The 18,025-nt window shown below is 40.5% G+C and overlaps 1 protein-coding gene across 9 annotated transcripts in view; it reads left to right on the top strand.

Annotated features, from left to right (window-relative positions):
• The first annotated feature begins 4,070 nt into the window (after nt 1-4,070).
• Nucleotides 4,071-18,025, top strand: part of JAK1 (Janus kinase 1) — a 118,544-nt gene continuing 104,589 nt past the window's right edge. For all 9 annotated transcript variants that reach the window (XM_036234820.1, XM_016159132.2, XM_036234818.1 and 6 more), the window contains exon 1: nt 4,071-4,283. The gene's annotated coding sequence lies outside the window, so the exon portion shown is untranslated. The remainder of the gene's footprint in view (nt 4,284-18,025) is intronic.

Genomic DNA, 18,025 nt, shown 5'->3' with positions numbered 1-18,025 from the left:
CTTCCTAATAAGCAAAGGTTAGAAATACAATCAGTTACACAATCGATAAGTAATATTGCCCAAGAAAAGTGTAACTGTTTCTGGAGTTCAGAGCTAAGGGTCCTCTTTTAAGACACAGGAGTTGACACTCTCCCAAGGACCTTAGAAGATGAGGCAAACAATATATATAGGATGGCTGTTAGAAATCTGGAAAACATGATGGCCAAAACCTAAGTGAAGTGCAGAAGCCTGAGTTGCCCTGGCAGAAGGCAGAGGAAGGATTAAGAAGCTAAGGAAAGGGGCATGCTAGAATGGAAACATTATCTAAGGCCAAAGACCAACCAGAGGATTATGTTCCATGGGAGGCCCAAAGGATACACCATTCACAAAGACTATTAAGAATGCACTACAGAGAGGGGTACCTGCATCACAGAAAGTACAGACTATCTCTGAAGACTGAGCCTCAGAGTTGGAGAGTGGTCGCAGAGCTGGGTTCCTTAATAGCCATGGGCATGATGGGCTCCGCCCAAGTAACAGAGTCCAATTACAAGTGCTTAACTGTCAGAAGCCAAGAGGACACAATTATGAACTGTAGCATTAGAGGGGCAGCCAAGGGGGCTCGATCTGCAGGAATTGTGGAAAGGGTTTATAACTCATGGTATCCCAATGCACAAATGTGTAGGCAACAAAGGTATTAACAAAATCTGAAAAAGAGAGGGCCCATTACCATGAGGTCCTCTGACAACTTGCCAATATGAATCTATGAATCAAGAATTTAATATGCAGTTCGTTTGATTCAATAGTCCCTTTTCTGTGAATCTCTTCTGAGGTTTGTTATTTGCAGCAAGAAATTTATTAGTTATGAAGACTTTTGTAGTAACATGGAAAAATACTTATCAATTAAAGTAACTTTAGGGAATAATTTACAAAATTACATGTATATTATACTTATATTGAAATATGCCTAGTGAAAAAAATAACTGCAAGAATATATGTAATATGGTAAATATGTTTATATTAGGGTTGTAAAATTACAGGGGACTTTATCTCTAGTTTCTAACTCTTTAAATCAAACTTTATGATTTGTACAATGTTATTTTAGTTTTGTTTGTTGAGTAGAAACTTTTAAAGGCAAACCTCATTGTTTGACTCTAATATATTTTCCCACTATGTTCTAGGCAATAGATTTTGCAGAGAAATAGGCTGGTGAGCAAATGCTCTTTCCATGAAGATTTATGTGTGAACCCCATGTGTGTGATTGCTGGTTGGATGGCCTTTTTTTTCAAAGAGAATTTACTAGTAAGAAGTGTCTACTTCATTACACTTGGTTTACTTCAATTCAGATGCATATTTGTAGCAGGTTTGCAGGTTTCATATCACATAATATGTGTTAAAAGGAAAGATGTATACTTCTATTTCTCCTTTTATGTTGCGCACACATGTGCCTGTGCTCTCTCCCACCCCCCGCCCCGTATGTTCCCTATAGAGTAACTTTAATTTTTTTTTTTATTCTCAAATGTAAAATCGAATTCCAGTTTAGCTGGTGGCATTCTTGGTTAATTTGTCAACTAATTCAAACAATTTGGGAGTCACATGAGGATTCCTCACTCTGCGTCAGCTCCCAGCGAGATTTCTCCTGCATCAGTACCCAAATCTAATCAGTCACCACAGACTGTCCATTCTGTCTCCTCAGGCTTTTGACACCTTCCTGGTCCACTATCCTTGTCCATTCATTACCTTAGATATATTCTCATCGCTTGCAGCCTGCAGCTCTACAGTTCTATATGACTAATCTCCTTGCCCTTCAATCCATTTTCTGCATTATCCTTAGGTTAGTGGTTCTCATTGGGGGTAATATTTGTTCCCTAGGGGACATTTGGCAATGTCTGAAAGACATTTTTTGTTATAACTGGGACAGGACTGGGGAGATGATTTGGAGGGGATGGAGGAAAAGCAAGTGGGATTGCTACTGGCATCTAGTAGTTAGAGGACCAAGATGTTATGCTGCGAAACATCCTACGATACACAGGATAGCCTCCCATAACAAAGAATTTTCTAACCCAAAATGTCAATAGTGCTGAGGTTGAGAAACCTTGCTCTAGAGTGATTCCTCTAAAATAAAAATTTGCTTAAATACCTCAAAAGCACACTATTTCTTGTAGGGAAACGTTTTTGCATAAGGGTCATCTTTGCTTCCCCTGTCATGCAGAACATAATTATTACTTCCTGAATATGCCACCTATTCCCTGGCTTCTGTGACTTGTCTGCTGCTTGTAGCTCCTTTTCTTCTTGATTTCCTCTAGCTGGGCTGGTATTTCTCCTCTGTGATCACTTTTAGAAGAGTATGAATCATATCGAATTGTTGCTTATGTGTCTCCCCGACTCCACTGTGAGCATCCAGAGGTCAGGAACTGTGTCTTTTTTTTTTTTTTTTTCTCTCGGCATCCTCAGCACCTAGTGCAATGCCTGTTACAGGGGAATGAATCTAAATTCAACCAAGCCCCTCTATTCTTATTTTATTTCATGAGCCCTGCAGAGCAGTCAGTCATTCTTGAGTACAATGGGGTTATTGCTGCCTTCCTGTTTCTATTTTCTTTACCCTTAGTCTTACCTGAACTGTGGTTTATGTTTTCTCTTTATTTATGTCACTCCCACCTGTTCTTTAAGGCCAGTTCAGTAAAAATAACAATGATTTACCAAGCTCACTACATGCTCCAGGTCTACATTATCTTACTTAATCCTCAGTATAATACCTATAAGGTATTGTTCCAATTTAACAGGTGAAGAAAATTATGTAAACAGCCCTGAGTGGCAGGTGCAGCAAGACATGCACACACTCGTACTATAGGTAGCTGGGCCATGACCCTCCCTGCTTGATTCTCCTGTCTTTGGTAGCTCTTCTATCTCTTTCTGGAAGGCACATGGAGACCCTTTAGTCTGCCCCACAACTTTTATGAGTAACCTGCAAATCGTTTAGGGTAACAGCTGGTTAATGGTAGGAGCCAGACCTAAAATCCAGGATTCTAGATTTGAATGCTCTTTTCACTCACCAGTACCAGGCCCAGCATTTCTGGCTCATTATATGGTAAGTTGTGGTAACCTTCCAAGTCATCAAGGATAGTGGACTCACCGCAGGTGGGGCAGCCTTGATTCACAGTGACCCCAGCTGCAGAAGCCTGACCAAGCATGGCCTAGGAGGATTTTCATCCAAGGATTTTCAGGGGGAAGTCATCAGAGTGTTTTAAGTTCAGGAATGAGGAACAGATTTTAATTGTTAGAAGATCACTGTGGAGAATTGGCGATTGGAGCAAATGCAGTGCCAATTTAAGAGGTATTTGTAATCCTTCAGGTGAGAAATTGTGGCAGCTCCAATCATGTTGCTGAAATACTTGGAGAAGCGATTGGACTGGAGAGAGATTTAGGAAGTAATATTGTCAGGATCTGGCCGCAGACTGTTTACAGGGTATGAATCCTAGGCATAGTGTGACCTTGATTAGGATACTTAAGTCTCAATTTGTTTCCTCATTGGTAAAATGAGGATAATTCCTACTTTTGAGGATGATTAGGAAAAAGTTAAAAGTGCTGGACACACATTCAATATAAACAAATGTTCTTATTAACAAGTATTTTTTCTAATTTATAAAAGCTCTAAGTACGGAATAGGTTGGATCTGAAGTAACTAGTCAACGTTGGCAGATTTATTTCTTAAGTTCCTGTTAGTCAAGTGCTCCACGGCTCACCTCTTACTCGGTCGGGACAAGGGGCAGAGGACTGTAATAAATGCATCCCAGTGCACAAAGATGTGGAGCACTCCGAATTTGGGATGGGTCAACGTTTGGCCAAACTCTGACAATTTCACTTTCTGCACCATTGGTGTTTCTAGAAGACAAGGCGAGCTACAGGCCGGGCGGGGGCGCGAGAGAAGCCGGATGGGGGCGGGGCTCGAAGCGCTGGGTCCTGCGCGCAGCTGCCTCGACCGCGGCCCCCGCCCCCCCTTTCCGGGGCTGCCGCTCGTGACGCCACTAGAGGCGGAGCCGGCCGCGGGGTAGGAGGCGGGGCAGTCAGCGGGCGGGGCGGGAGGCGGGTGCGTCGCAGAGCGCAGGCCGCGGCGGCCGCTGAGTACCCAGCAGCCGCACACTGCGCTGGCCTGCGTCCTAGACTTGGTCGGCCACCCTGTGCGCCCACCTCCGCCCCCGGCGCTCGCACGCCGGGGACTTGCGGGGGCTGGTCGTTTAGCGAGCAGGCCTCCCGATCGGGACCCGCGCAGCGACCGGAGCCCCCGGGTCTGGGCGCACACGGAAGTGGTGAGTGTCACCGAGGGGAGGTGGAGGATCCTTCTGCGGCCACGGACGACGGGACGTCGGGGCGAGGGGCGAGGGGCGAGGAGCGAGGGGCGAGGGGCGAGGAGCGAGGGGCGAGGAGCGCGGAGCGCGGCGCTGTTAGGAGACGCGGCCGCAGCTCTCGGTTTTTGCGTGTCGCGCACCCCGGGCCACTCTGCGAGCGCGGCGCGGGACGTGAGGGCCCGGGCGGGGTGGGGGCGTGCGGGTGCGGGCGGGGGATTTCCAGCCGAGCGGAGCCGGCCGGCGGCCGAGAGGTCGTGGGGCTGGGGCCAAGGCCCCGGAGGGGAGAGGTTAAGGCTCGCCGCCCCCTCCTCAGAGCGCACACCAAGTTTTCATAAACAAGCCTGGAACGCGCTGACATCCTGTTTATACTACCCCGAGATACAGGCGCGGGCTTGAAGTCTGACGTCCCTCGCTGTTGCACGGAGAACTTGACCGCCGGCGCTCTGGCAGAATTGCCGGGGGGCGGGAGAAGTAATGTTTCTGGCCTTGGGACGGAGGCTTAGGGTCTTAGCGGTTTTCCTCTTTTGCCATGTCAGCGAGGGAAAGTTTCTGGGATTTGAGGCCACGTTTGCGGCGGGAGTGGGGGGGGGGGTGACTGTGGACTCAGGAAACGCCTCCTCCTCTTTTAGGTTCGTTTGGGACCCAGGCCCTAGGCTTCTAGGGAGAAGGGCGAAAGGCGCACCCTGAGATAGAGGCCCAACGAAGAGGAACAGAGAGGGAGACAGAGAGAGAGAGAGAGAGAGAGAGAGACAGAGTCACCAGGAGAATTGCGAATCCTATAAAAGAGACTGATTGATTAACCGAAACTGGGGCTGGTCTCTGGCCCGCTGTCACTCTGCAGACCCCATCCGCGTACGGTCGGTGGTCAAGCATCAAAGGGAAACGTCGCTTTAGCGGTAGTAAACACCCTTCTCAAGCACCTCTCCAAGGTTCCGGGGAGATGGGCTCCTTGGATGTATGCTTACTAAGGAACTTCTCTAGGGAGCCTAGATGCAAGTGATTATTACCAGGTGTTTTTGCACATTTTTTTTTAATTGAAAGAAAGTTTTATTTATTTATTTGCGTATATTTCTTTTGATTGCATGTTCTCTAAATTCCTGCGTGTCTCTGAGGAAGAGGATCTGCCACTTCTATTAATAATACGTGGCTATGAGTTGTGTTTTGCCCCCGGTTGGATATATGCGATTAACATTTTTCCTTGTAGGGTTTTTCTCTGAGTGGCAAGAGTTTACAGCTGTATGAAATTATCATTACTTTTTTTTCGGGGGAGGAGAGCATTTAAAATCTTGGAGAGTTAGTGATGATGAATATAATGCAGAAACAATTAGAGATGATCTTGGAGTCTGATTGTTGGCAGTATTTTTTTAAGAAAAAGATTCGCGTTATGGGCATATACACAGTGGAAAAAAATTTTTTAAACGAACAGTTTTATATTGATTAAACTTTTGGTCTTTGTTCCAAAACCTCATTTTTTGTTTCTCGCTTTTGCTTTTGGTGACTGTGTTGTTTTCCAAGACTGGAGAGTTGTTTTCACTGGGGGATCAATGTGTTCTTTTGTATTTTGTGGTGAAGGTTAATGGAGACCAGGAGGGTGGATATTTTAGACACTTTGGGTCCAATATACTTTGTAATATGGAGAAAATGTCTCCTATATATAGATCAAGATTACATTTAAAGATGTAAGCACATCATACCTAAGTGATTATGGATATTATGAATAGGAATAATCACAACTTCATAATTCTACGTGTGTTAATGAAGCACTTTCACTGTATTTTATTTTTTTCTATTTAGTTACAAAAATGTATTTTTTTAATACTAGGATTGCAGCGTGACACTCCATGTTAAATAAAATCCAGTATAAAGTTTCCTCATTTCACAATATACTAATTACTACCATTGAAAAATAATGGTAGAGAGTAAATACTTCATATATATATAGATAAAATAACTCAGACATTTCCCAAAATATAACTACATTTCAATTCGCTCTAATTTAGGCAGTCTTAATATCAGTTTGACTAATGCTATACTTGTAATTATCTCTGTTCATTTGGTATACACCCTTTGCAGATTTAAGGTGTTAAGGAGAGTTAAGTTGCAAAATTCAAGCATTTGCTGAAAAGCTTGTGAAAATAAGGAATTTTGAGGGTGGAACTGCTTTCACAGGAATAGATTCTCAGATTAAATGGCATGAAGAAATTTCAACAGTGTTTAAAGAGGATCGTGAGGTTTGTGTGGTTTAGGCCACAAATTCTAGTAATGTTCCAAAGTTATCAGTTTCTTCTGAATAGCTTTAAGTAACACATACTTGGACAGAAACCTAGCTTAAATAAGTATTAATAAAATGTGTAGGTTTATACTCATTTTTATAGAGGGAGTAGTAAGGTATTACTGTATTCATAAGGTTTATTAGCAAGGACCAAAATTTGTATTTTCTAACTACTTCGTTTTCCCCCATATACATATTATATATCTTTATTATGTATGTCTTTGTTATGTTCTAGTGAGATAATATGCTTTTAGATTTCTGATCTGAGATGTGCATATTCGTACGAGATTTTCTTGTTCACTTCCACATTTAAAAAATTGTTTTCAGTGGATGGAGAATTGGTTAACTGAATTTTGCTGAGCAAGCGGCATCTAATGCTCTGTGATTTATCGTGGCTCAATGGTATATGGAGCCTTGTTACAGAGTAGAGATGCTAGAAGGAACGTCTCAGATTATTTCAGACCAGTGTTTCTCAACTGAGTATGGTTTCTGCACCCAAGGAGATATTTATACTTTCTGGAGACATTTTATGTTGTTATAACTTGGGGGGTGGAGGTGGGAGGAGGTAATGTTAATGTTATATAGTGAGTAGAGGCCAAGGATGCAACAAAAGATTCCATAAATCATGGGGCAGTCCCATACAACAATTATCTGGCTCAAAATGTCAATAGCTCTGGGGTTGAAAATCCTGTTTTGTAATGCCAGGTAGGGGAACATAAAGATCCAGGCTTCTGTCATGGCAAATTATTTCACTTCAGTCTCCTATTTTCCTCATCTGTAAAATGGAACTAAAAATATTCACTTTGGCCATCTCGCGAAATAGTTGCAAAAAATCAAGTACATAATGCATGGAAATTGTGAATGCTACACAAATTATAACTATTTTGAAGAATGATTTTTTTATAAACGAATTGTTAGATACACTGATAGCTGAGGAGGAAAGGGGTTAAGGTAATATGTTGGGTGAAGAGATGGATGCTTTGCTGTTATTGAATTGTTATTAAATTTTTTTGCATAAAAGATTTTTTAGTGTAGTTTTCTTATTAGAACACAAACATATTTAGCTCTATAATTTTCGTAAACATAAAGATTGTTTTCTCATAACAAGAGGGAAAACTCAGTATAGAAAAATTAGAAGATATCGGAAAGTAGTAAGTGGAGGAGAAAAGTTATCCGTAGTCTACTTCCTTTCCCATGGATTGGTAATAACCAAGTTCTCACTCTTTTCTATTAGAGTAAATGGAAGAAGAGTTAATGATAGAAAAGGCGAGAGAAGTTGGTGACCAAGGAAGGTGCTATTTGCTTCTATACCCTTCATATTCATATTCATATTCTCATTCTCTCTCTCTCTCTCTCTCTCTCTCTCTCTCTCTCTCTCTCTCTCTCTCTTTCTCTCTTTTACTGAGTACAGGTAAATTCCATTATAGGAGCCATCAGAAAAATTGGTTCATTGTTTTTATACTTTGCAGGCTAACCGCCAAGCTCTGTTCTCATTCGGCATGTTGTTTCCTTTCTGTTTCTTGTTCTCCCCTGTACTCAGCTAGGTGTGCCACTATTGCTTCCTGTCTTGAAAAACCGTATGGTAACATGGGGTTTTAAACAGCTGCCATGCTGAAATAACTGGGTTTCAGGGGCAGGAAATTACTTCCTATGAGTATTCTTCCCTCTAAAGTGCACCAGCTTTCTTAGCAGTTTGAGGCAACAAGAAAGCATCAAACATTAAGTTCATTTCTATGATATATATACTTCTATGTTTTTATGATCTGTTATTCTTAACAGCTGGCAGTGGGCACACATTTTTCCTTTGGTGCTCTGTGAGTAAATTGCCCAGTTCCGAGGTAAGACATGCTTTAGAGGCAAAATGAAAATTTCTTTAAGTCTACTCTAGCCAGAAGACAAAGCTGGTCTCTATTAGGATATTTTTAATCTGTGGTAACTGAATTTACTTAACAGTAACATTCACACAGCACTTTGTTCATTTATTTATTCAATAAATATGCCTTAAGTTCCTGCTATGAGTCTCAGGGAGTGAATAAAGAGAAAACAAACAGGCAAAAATCCTTGCCCTTATAGAGTTTATATTCTAGCCGAAGACCCTTGGGCCTGTTCATTCAGAGTTTCTCAGTTGCAGATTATACACATACAGGTAAGTAAATCCTACTTTGTGATTGTAGAACATTTTTTAGAAAACTTTTGGCACTCTTTTATAGTCCAAGGACTAAGAATTAGCTTCCCTCTCTCCCCCTTTTTTATATTAGAAATTAACTCATTCTTTGTATATACAAAAATCTCTTTGCTACCAACTAAATTCCTGGAAGATGGATAAGAAAGTTTACATGGAAATAAGCCTACTGTTCGTAGCCATAATGCAGTAAGCAACACAGTACCTCCATGGGTGATATTATAGTAAAGTTTGGAATTAAAAGCACGGGGACCCCTGAAGAGAGCTAAACCCTGCTTGGAGCAAGTTGTAGGTAGAGGTGGGGTTGAGTCAGAAGCTGCTATCAGGATTGCAATAGAACAAGCTCAAAAGGAGGTTTTCTTTAGAATGAAAACCAGTGAGGAATCTTTGTTCCAAAAAAGGCGCTTTAACTCTTCTGGGAAGGAGTTACCCAGAGGATCTGGGAGAGGAGGTTGTCTCTGTGAAACCAAAAAAGAGGAGCTGCGGCTATCTGCAAAGAAGGCAATAATGACTCGATCGAACCCGGCTGGGGGAGATTAAGTCAAGTTAATTTATTCGTCAGTTTATTATATCTCTAGATAGAAAACAGTCTCATTTATTGTATTTTAGCCTTGATTTCTATAATCTGTGTTTTTAGAAGTTCTGGAGCCAAACTGCTTGGTTTGATGTCAGCTGAGAATGTGGGCAAGTTACGTCTGTTTTTTTTTTTTTATCCATCAAATGATGATAAAGATGGTACCTACCTCTAAGATTGTTTTGAAGATCGAATCACTATGCCTAAAGATTTTTAAGTAGTGCCAGGCACATAGTATGAGCTATTTGTGTGTGTGTGTGTGTGTGTGTGTTTGGCAGGGGGGCGGGGGGGGGGGTGGAATTGGTGAACATGCTATGTGTTTGAAAACAAAGTAAAGAGCTCAAATTATATTCAGAGTGCTTTTTAAGATTGTAGGGAAATGCAATCCACTAAATGCAAAACAAAGAGCAGTCTATATTAGAAAGGCTTCAATCAGAAATGGGTAAATCAAAACCTTAAAAAGGCAGTTTCTGAAATCTAGAACAGATTATTATGTAGGTAGCACCAAAAGTGATAAATTAGGTTTTACTCAATTTTTAGGAATAGATGAGAAACAAAGATGCCTTTAATTTAACTTTAAATGCCATCCAAAGTATATAATTTGGCATGACTATATTAGACTTTTTGGGAAAGTCAATATAAAGGTACTGTGTTGCTCTTATTGATTCAGTTTACTTAACAAGTGCTGGGCTGTTGGCAGGGAGGCACAGGCATACCTGTTTGTAAAATGGTGTCTTCAGAGTAGTGTGGAAATTAAAAATCTTAAAGGAGATCATGTGCCAGGGAGGCACATTTGCTACTTCAGGGAACTCTTAAATGTATATTCAGTTTCTCATGAATACTGTTTTATTAGTTTCTATTTCCATATATGTATTGTGTTTTCCTAAAGCATATTTTACCCAAAATACAAAATTGTACAAAAAATTGACTCTTCCTACTAATCATATTTTAAATATATTTTTAGTCCTTCTGTGATATTTATATTGCATTTATTCATATTCTCAAGAACAATAGTTGCCGCTCGGTTGGGAAAAAGCTCTTGATAATATTCTCATCTTATGTGCTTTCATAGCAAAAGAGTTAGCTCTCTTTTCCTTGCCTTCCTATTTGAGAAGAAAAAAGACAGTAAAACTCTCTAATTTGTATTTAGGGGTTGAGGCAGTAGGTAAGGAAATCTAGTCCAAATGGTGAATAGGCTGACCGTAGGTATTTAAAAAATAAACTTAGGTGTATTATTTTCAGGTACTTTGGGTAACTCAGACAAGTTCCAGTGTATAAAGTAGAAATAGAGAAGAACAATTTGTAATTAATGCAGCTCTTGTTTTTAATGGTGTTTTAAAGAGCTTAAGGGTATTGGAACTGACAACAGTTCATCCAGTTAAGCACAATTATATCTGCAAGCTTATTTGCAGTTAATTTGCTCAGACTGTAGCAAGGGTGTAATTTATAGCAATTTTTTTAAAATTAGTAGAATTTAATGTTATGTTAATCTTTTACATTATGGTAAGAGAAAAGACAAAAGAAAAAATCAGGGAGAAAACAATCTTCCAAATGTCTATTTTCCCAGTGAAAAATCTTGTTATTAAGCACGCATAGGGAGGCAACAGATGTGAGTCATACCATAAAGAGGTGCACCGGATCTTTTTGCCAGGAACACCTGCAAATCCATTTTAGGGCTGATTCACAAAACACAGACTTAAGAAAGTAAGATGCACAGTGCCTAAAGTTAAAACCTGACTGATTGTGATCAGTTAAAGCTATTCTGTAAAACTTTATGCAGGACTGCTAATCACTGTATATCAGTTATCTAGTTGGGAAACTCGTTTGGTGTATGGTAGTGTCTCCAGAGAAGCCAGTCTTTTTAGTTGTTTAGGATGACCATTCATTCGGGTTGGTTAGATGTAGGAGGGCCAGGGCAGAGGAAGCACGACCGGCTTGAACATAAATGGTAAGCCCACTTGATGTAGATTTAGGAAATAGGACACTTGTGTTGTATAAACTGACAAAGATAAAAATGCTCTCAGGTTTTCGTGTTTATGTCTATAGATTATGTTATGTGAGCACAGGACAGGCCTGATTCCTGCCCTGAGGAAGCTTCCTTGCTTGTGGAGAACACAGTAATTCAACAGTTGTACAACTGTTCGTTACAGTTATGCTGAGCGGGAGAGATGTCTTAGTTTGCTATAAAGCAGAGGTGGGGGGCAGTAAGAAGAGAAGGGGTCTCTGTGGTACATTATTTTACATTGAAATCTGCAGGATAAAAGAGTTAGGCAGGCTATGAGGGCGAGAACGTTTTCCAGCCAGAAGAAACAACATGTGTGGAGGACCTGAGGTAGAACTAACACTGCCGATGGAGAAGAGAGGACAAACATGCAGGATGCTGAGGTAGGGAGGAGCTCGATTAAGCAGGGCCTTTGGGCCGTATTACTTTTGAACTTCATTACAATATAGCAGGGAAAGTTGAGGCTTTGAAACAGGGTATGACCTGATGGGATTTGAGTCATTTTATGGAAAAAAAAAAAGGATTCCATCCCTATCACTATCGCCCCTGTGAGCACCTTTACCCTCTCTCTGCCCACTCTGCTGCCAGATGCCTTGAAAGCCTTTACTGCCTCCCACTCATTCCTTCACCCTTGCAGCCTGACTGCCATCTCCACACTCCTGAGTGATCTTCTTGCGGTCACAATCAGCCCCCTTTTCTGCACTTGTTATCTAAATAGTTGATGTTGCTAAACACTTTGTTCCCGAAAGATGTCCCAGAATCCCACTGCGGTCTTGCTACAGAAGACTCAATACTTCTTTCGTTCCTTTCTGTATCTTTGCTCTCTTCTCTTGGTGTCTCCTCTTCCTCTCATCTCTTTCCTTCCCCCAGGGAAGACTTTTCTAAAGGTTCTGCAGACGGCAGATCTCATTTGTTCCTAAAACTGTGCAGATGACCTGCTTTCATTTAAGTTTCAGTTATATTTCTTCTTCACTCCTTACCTTCTCAGATACTGGTTGAGCGGCTTCAGGCACTATTCAAGGCACTGGAGGGACGGTGGGGAATAAAAGGCAAGGCCCTGTCCTTAGGGAGCCAACATTCTAAAGTGTTAAACATGTCGATAAATAAATAGGATAATTTTGGGAGTCGATAAGTGCAATAAAGAAAACCAGTAAGCTAATGGGTAGAGAATGCTTAGGTTGGTAGGAGGAGAGGTGCCAACTCTGAGGAGGTGATATCCGAGCTCAGACCTGAGTGATGAGTAGGAGCCAGGTGGCACCATGATCTGGAGGAAGAGCGTGTCAGGCAGGGGGAATAGCAGGTGTCTCAGTCCTGGGGAATGGGCTGTGGGGGATGATCTTTCCATTTTATCCTAGGCTCCCTTACCTGGATGCCTTGTGGACACTTCACATTTAACTGCTCCGAAATTGGTATCTTTCTTTCTGACCTAGCCAGTCCAATAGATGATGTCTCTGTTCCTCATAATGCCCTCTCTATCCACCACCCACAAAACCTTAGACCCGTGGTCAGAAAACTTCCTGTGAAAGGAAAGACAGTACATATTTTCAGCTTTGAGTGTCATGCTGCCTCTGTCACCTCTACGCAGTTCTGCTGTTGAATAACTAAAACAGACAGACAGAATGTGAACCAATGAGTGTGACTGTGGTGTTCCAATAAAACTTTATGTATGGACACTGAAATTTGAATTTCGAGTTGTCACAAAATATTTTTTTCCCCAACTATTTAAAAATATATGATTTGTAGCCCTCCTCGGCTGTACAATACAGTTAGCAGCAGTTAGCAGGTCAGGTTTGGCACTTAGCCAAAGCTTGCTCACTGGTGCCTTAGACTCCTCTTGATCTCTCCCTTTCATTGTTCCAACGGCTGGCCAAGCCCTCTCTGTGCTCCATCCAGGTATATTTGTACCTTTGCCTTCTCACCGATACCTGCCACTAATGTAGCTTTCTTCTACTCGGGTGATTGCAGTAACCTCCAATCTAGTCTCCCTGCTTCCAGCCTTTTCCCTCCATCTGTCTTTTACACAGATATTGAGTAATCTTCCTGCAGCTTAACTCAGGTCATAGAATTTCCTGACCACCAGCCTTTGGAAGCCCTTATTGCCTGTAGAAAACAGCCTAAACTCCACCTTAGTGTGGTATTCAAGGCTTCTGTGATAAGACTTCAACTTCTCAGCTTGTTCTCCCATTTGCTGCCTCCTACACTGTACCAAAATTTATTACTCACTGGTTTGCATTAGACTCTCAAACATTTCTTATATTTTTCTACATTCTCCTTTTTTAATGTGCTTTTCTCATACTTCATGCTCTCCATCTGTTACAATTCTGTAACTTTAAAGGCCCCTTCAAATGTGCCTACATCCCTAATCCCTACCCCCAAGAAGAGGTATGTATACATGTGGTACGTGGGTGGTGAGTGATCCTCTTTTCTGGGGCATTATGCCTGCCTGTGCTTCAGTTCTTTTGTAGACTTAACCTCCACTATGTAGTCCCAAGGTCCTTGCGGACAGGTACTCTCTCATTCTTTGTAATATCCTCATTCACATAGGCACATGGTGTTTATTGAATAAATACTAAATCCTGTGTAGATATGTACATTTGTAGAGGTTTAAAGTGGAAAAATTTTATTGAAGGGAATTTGGTCAAATTAAATACTTGATTCTTACATGAAATGGTAGTTTTGTGAAAGATCACTAAGTATTTTGGAAGACTTTGGTGATACTCTTGCTCCAGTCAATGGCTTATATAAATAAGTTTAGGCAAATTATTGATGCTTCTCTTCAGAAATTTGTATGTTTCCTTTAATGAAGGAAGAGAGTGCTCTGTAATCCATGATTCTTTGCCAGAAATTTCAGGGCCAAGTTATTTGCTTTTTTAGGTTGCTGTCTATTTTTCTTAACAATAATCTCCCTGCCTCAGTCTACCACCATATTACTTGTCACATGTTTTAAGTTCTCCTTTTAATGAGTGGTTCTGTTGTACATGTCTTTTACATTTATATAGGTAGCCTCGACTTTTTTCGAGTGAAAGAAATATGAACAATAAATACTAGTCCCTTGGTTTACCCAACTTAAGATGATACCAAGATGGTAAAAGGGAGAAATATCTTGGAAGAAAGGCAAAAAGGCTCTGGGACAATATGGGAATCATGATGTGGGTCTGGTGGAAAATGGGAGAAGCACTTTATAAGTGTCTTGTAATCTTTTGGTTAACATGTGCTTGGGGTAGGTCACGTCCCTCAGGTTTGTGGGTTGTGTAGCGTACCTTTCTGAATGGGAAAGAGAGGGAACAGGAGGATGATACTCAAGATTGGTAGGTTTTCACTATGTGTCAGCTGTCATAGTTGCTTTGCATTTGATACTTACTTAATCTTTTAATAGCTAGAGAGTTGCATCCTATTGGCATTATTTTCTAGATGAGCGAACAAAGCTAATAAATAGAGCTAAAATTCAAATATGAAACTCTCTGGCATTAAGACAAAAACCCCTTTTACTCCTTTATCCCTCCTAGCTTTATTAGGGTATAATTGGAAAACCTTTCTACTCTTAAAAAAAATAAAACACCCTTCTTTCTACTGTCTTGTCCCTTGTCTTTTTTTTTTTTTCTTTTTGCTGATGTTGACATTTAAAATGAAAACCTATGGAACTTGTTCCTATCCTGTTTTATAACCTAAAGCTTCTGAAGCAGTTTTAGGCTCTTGGAGAATTGCTTCTATGCACCTATATTGGATTTGGCATTGTTAGATGCTGAGTAATAAAGAGGGTCTGAAAGGGTTTTGTGTGTGGGAGGGGGCAAATCTGGGGGTGGGGTGGAGAAACAGGCAATTGGGTTCATTTAGCTGTCCTAAAGAGAGTTTAGTATTTTCTTGTGAAATATTTTTGGCATTTTAAATCAAACTTGACTTACTATTACTTAATTTTACTTGAGTATTATATAACATGTCCATGTTTCCCTTTTTGGGACTGAGTATACCAGATGTGTTATGAAAAGCATGCTGAACTTAGAACCAGGAAGAGTCAGGTCTGGGGCTGTCCTCTGCCACTTACCAGCTCTGTGACTTTGGGCTCATAATTGATCTCAATTTTTCTCAACTATAGTATTGATTTAATAGTACCTATCACAAAGGTGATCTGTGAAGGTTAAATGAGGTAGAACATATGTAATAGCTTCAGACAGTGCTTGGGATTCAGCAGCACTTAATAAATGTTAGGCAACTACTCTCACCTCAAATACTGAACATTGCCAGTAAATGATTATGCAATGTTTACATGTTACTAGGTGAGAACTTTATAGGTAGATATTACTCAAATTATGAATTTCTGGTGCAAAACATTTCCTTATCAAATGGCTTGCCTCCTACTACTATGAAAACGTCAGTATAAAATAGTGGTTCAGACTCTGAAATCCGGAACCAGAGTCTGTGCTTTATCCTGCTTTAGTTGATCCTGGGCAAGTTATTTAATCTTTCTGTGTCTTGGTTTCCTCATCATAATAGTAGCATCTACCTTTTAGGGTTGTAAGGATTAAATGAGCACGTATGTGTGCGTGTGCGTGTGCGTGTGTGTGTGTGTTTGTGTGTATGTATGTGTGTATGTGTGTATGGATACACGCCAACACTGTTTAAGGATTTGCCACTCTTATTACTTATTATCCCTGCAGTCTTCTTGTTTAGACAGCTTATGAGTCATCTGGAAATTACCTGGAATTCCTACTCATATATTCTCTCAGGAGAATCCTGCACACATCATATACCTGTCTTTCCCCTCCGTCTTTGTTCCCCTCTTTATTTTAATTTAGGCTCTTTTCCTCGTGTGTAATACATTCTCATCAGTTCTCTTCCTTGTACTTTCTTGAGTAGACAATTTAAAAAAATCTATTTTTGTTTTATGTGGGAAGTGAAAATTTTCTAATAATGACTGATAAACTTAGCTATATATTAAGGATACTTTTCTACCAAGGAAGATGAAAGCTGTATAGTCTCAAGCAAATGAAGAAAATAAAATACTTTGTTGTTTATTGAATGCTTACTCTGTGTCAGACATTCAGATCAGTAAAATGAGACTGAGAGTGGTTGAATAACATGTTTAAAGGCATCCAGCTTTTAAGTGGGGGAACCTGGATTTGATTGAAACCAGGCCTACCTGGCCTTTGGTCTACAAATCCCTGAGTTTACTTGCCTAACAGCCTGCAGGCACCTTCTCACCACTCCATCTGTGTACCCCTTAATAACCTACACTCTGCTTTCTCTCAGGCTCCAGCTTTTGAGATAACAAGATCACTCATTTTTCTCTTTGGTTGCAGTACTGTTTTCTGCTTTTTTTTTTTTTTTGGCAGGGCAGATATATGGTGTTTCAGGTACTTTATGTGTTAAATTGGTCTTTTGTGTGTTGGTTTGGAAACTTAACCACATTTATAGCAGTATGTGTTTGGGGAAAATATGCTCCAAATTTCAACAACGAACTGGGAATGAATTTTTAATAAGGCAAAATTATTTATAAATCAGAGACTACCAGTATGTTTGTTTGAGTGTGTTACCTGCATTGATATACTTTAAAGGCTTACGTGTCATGCCTGTATCATGCATATTTTGGAATTTAGCTTAGCTGTTTATCCTCATTTATGGCTGACCTTTGTATCCAAAATCACTACCATTGTGTTTGTCATAGGAACCCTATGAAGAGACAAATTTAGTACTCTTCAAAAATCAGTGGTTCTTTATATTTTTCTGTATGCTTGATGTATGTCAATAAAAAAAGCAATGAAGCAAGGGTCAGGCAACGTTGAAAGGGGAACGTTGCCATGCAGTTACCAATCGGATGAAAATACTGCTTATGCTAGGCTGAATTGAGACATTTAAAGGTATTCGAGAGGCAGACACTTAGAGACTATTGTTTTGATTATTGGAAGGCAAGGAAAGCAGTCAAACGAGTTCCTTCTTGGCTTGGAATCTTGTTTACTTTTCTCAGTACAGAACTGATCTCTCTGTTGGTGTCGAGAGATCATAGACACAGGTTTGCCATGAAGCCTCACATATTTGATTCCAAGTTAATAGACATTTTCTAGTAATTGCTGTTTAAGGATTTGTAGCACATAATGATCATAAAATCTGATAATTTCAGAGTTGGAAGAAATCAAAGTTGCCCAGGAACACTTCCTTCCTCAATTTTGCAACAGAAAACTGAGAATCAGAGTAATACGTGACTTGCCTAAGACCTCAGTGGGCCACTGGTTTAGTTTTAATACAGCATCATGCCAGATTTATAATTGAGTAGACAAATGATACGGAAGGTAGTCACATGTAGAACTTATCAAACTAAATACCCGTTTGTTTAAATAGTTCTGAGAAGTGTCAGGTGTATTTGTGGATAGGAGATTTAGAGATTATTTAAGAGAAATTAGTATTGTGCAGGGTCCAGCCATTACCTTGGATATTATGCAGCTCAGTCTCTCATGGGAGAAGAGAGATGAAGCTGCTCTCTTTGGTGCTTGCCACACTGGAAGTGCCAATGGTTAGGGACCAAGTCTGTCTTGCTTATCCTTTCAGCCCTAGTTCAACCCCATGCCTGCTATCAAGTAAATTTTGGTCAGTAAAATATTATTGAACACACAAATGCCAATTGTAAGAGGGTAACCATGGGTTTGTCTCATGGAAGTCCTATTTGACTGGCATTGCTTTT

The sequence above is a fragment of the Rousettus aegyptiacus genome, unplaced genomic scaffold (genome assembly GCF_014176215.1).
Source record: "Rousettus aegyptiacus isolate mRouAeg1 unplaced genomic scaffold, mRouAeg1.p scaffold_m13_p_1, whole genome shotgun sequence".
Lineage (NCBI taxonomy): Eukaryota > Metazoa > Chordata > Mammalia > Chiroptera > Pteropodidae > Rousettus > Rousettus aegyptiacus.
This window is presented reverse-complemented; position numbering and strand designations above follow the sequence as displayed.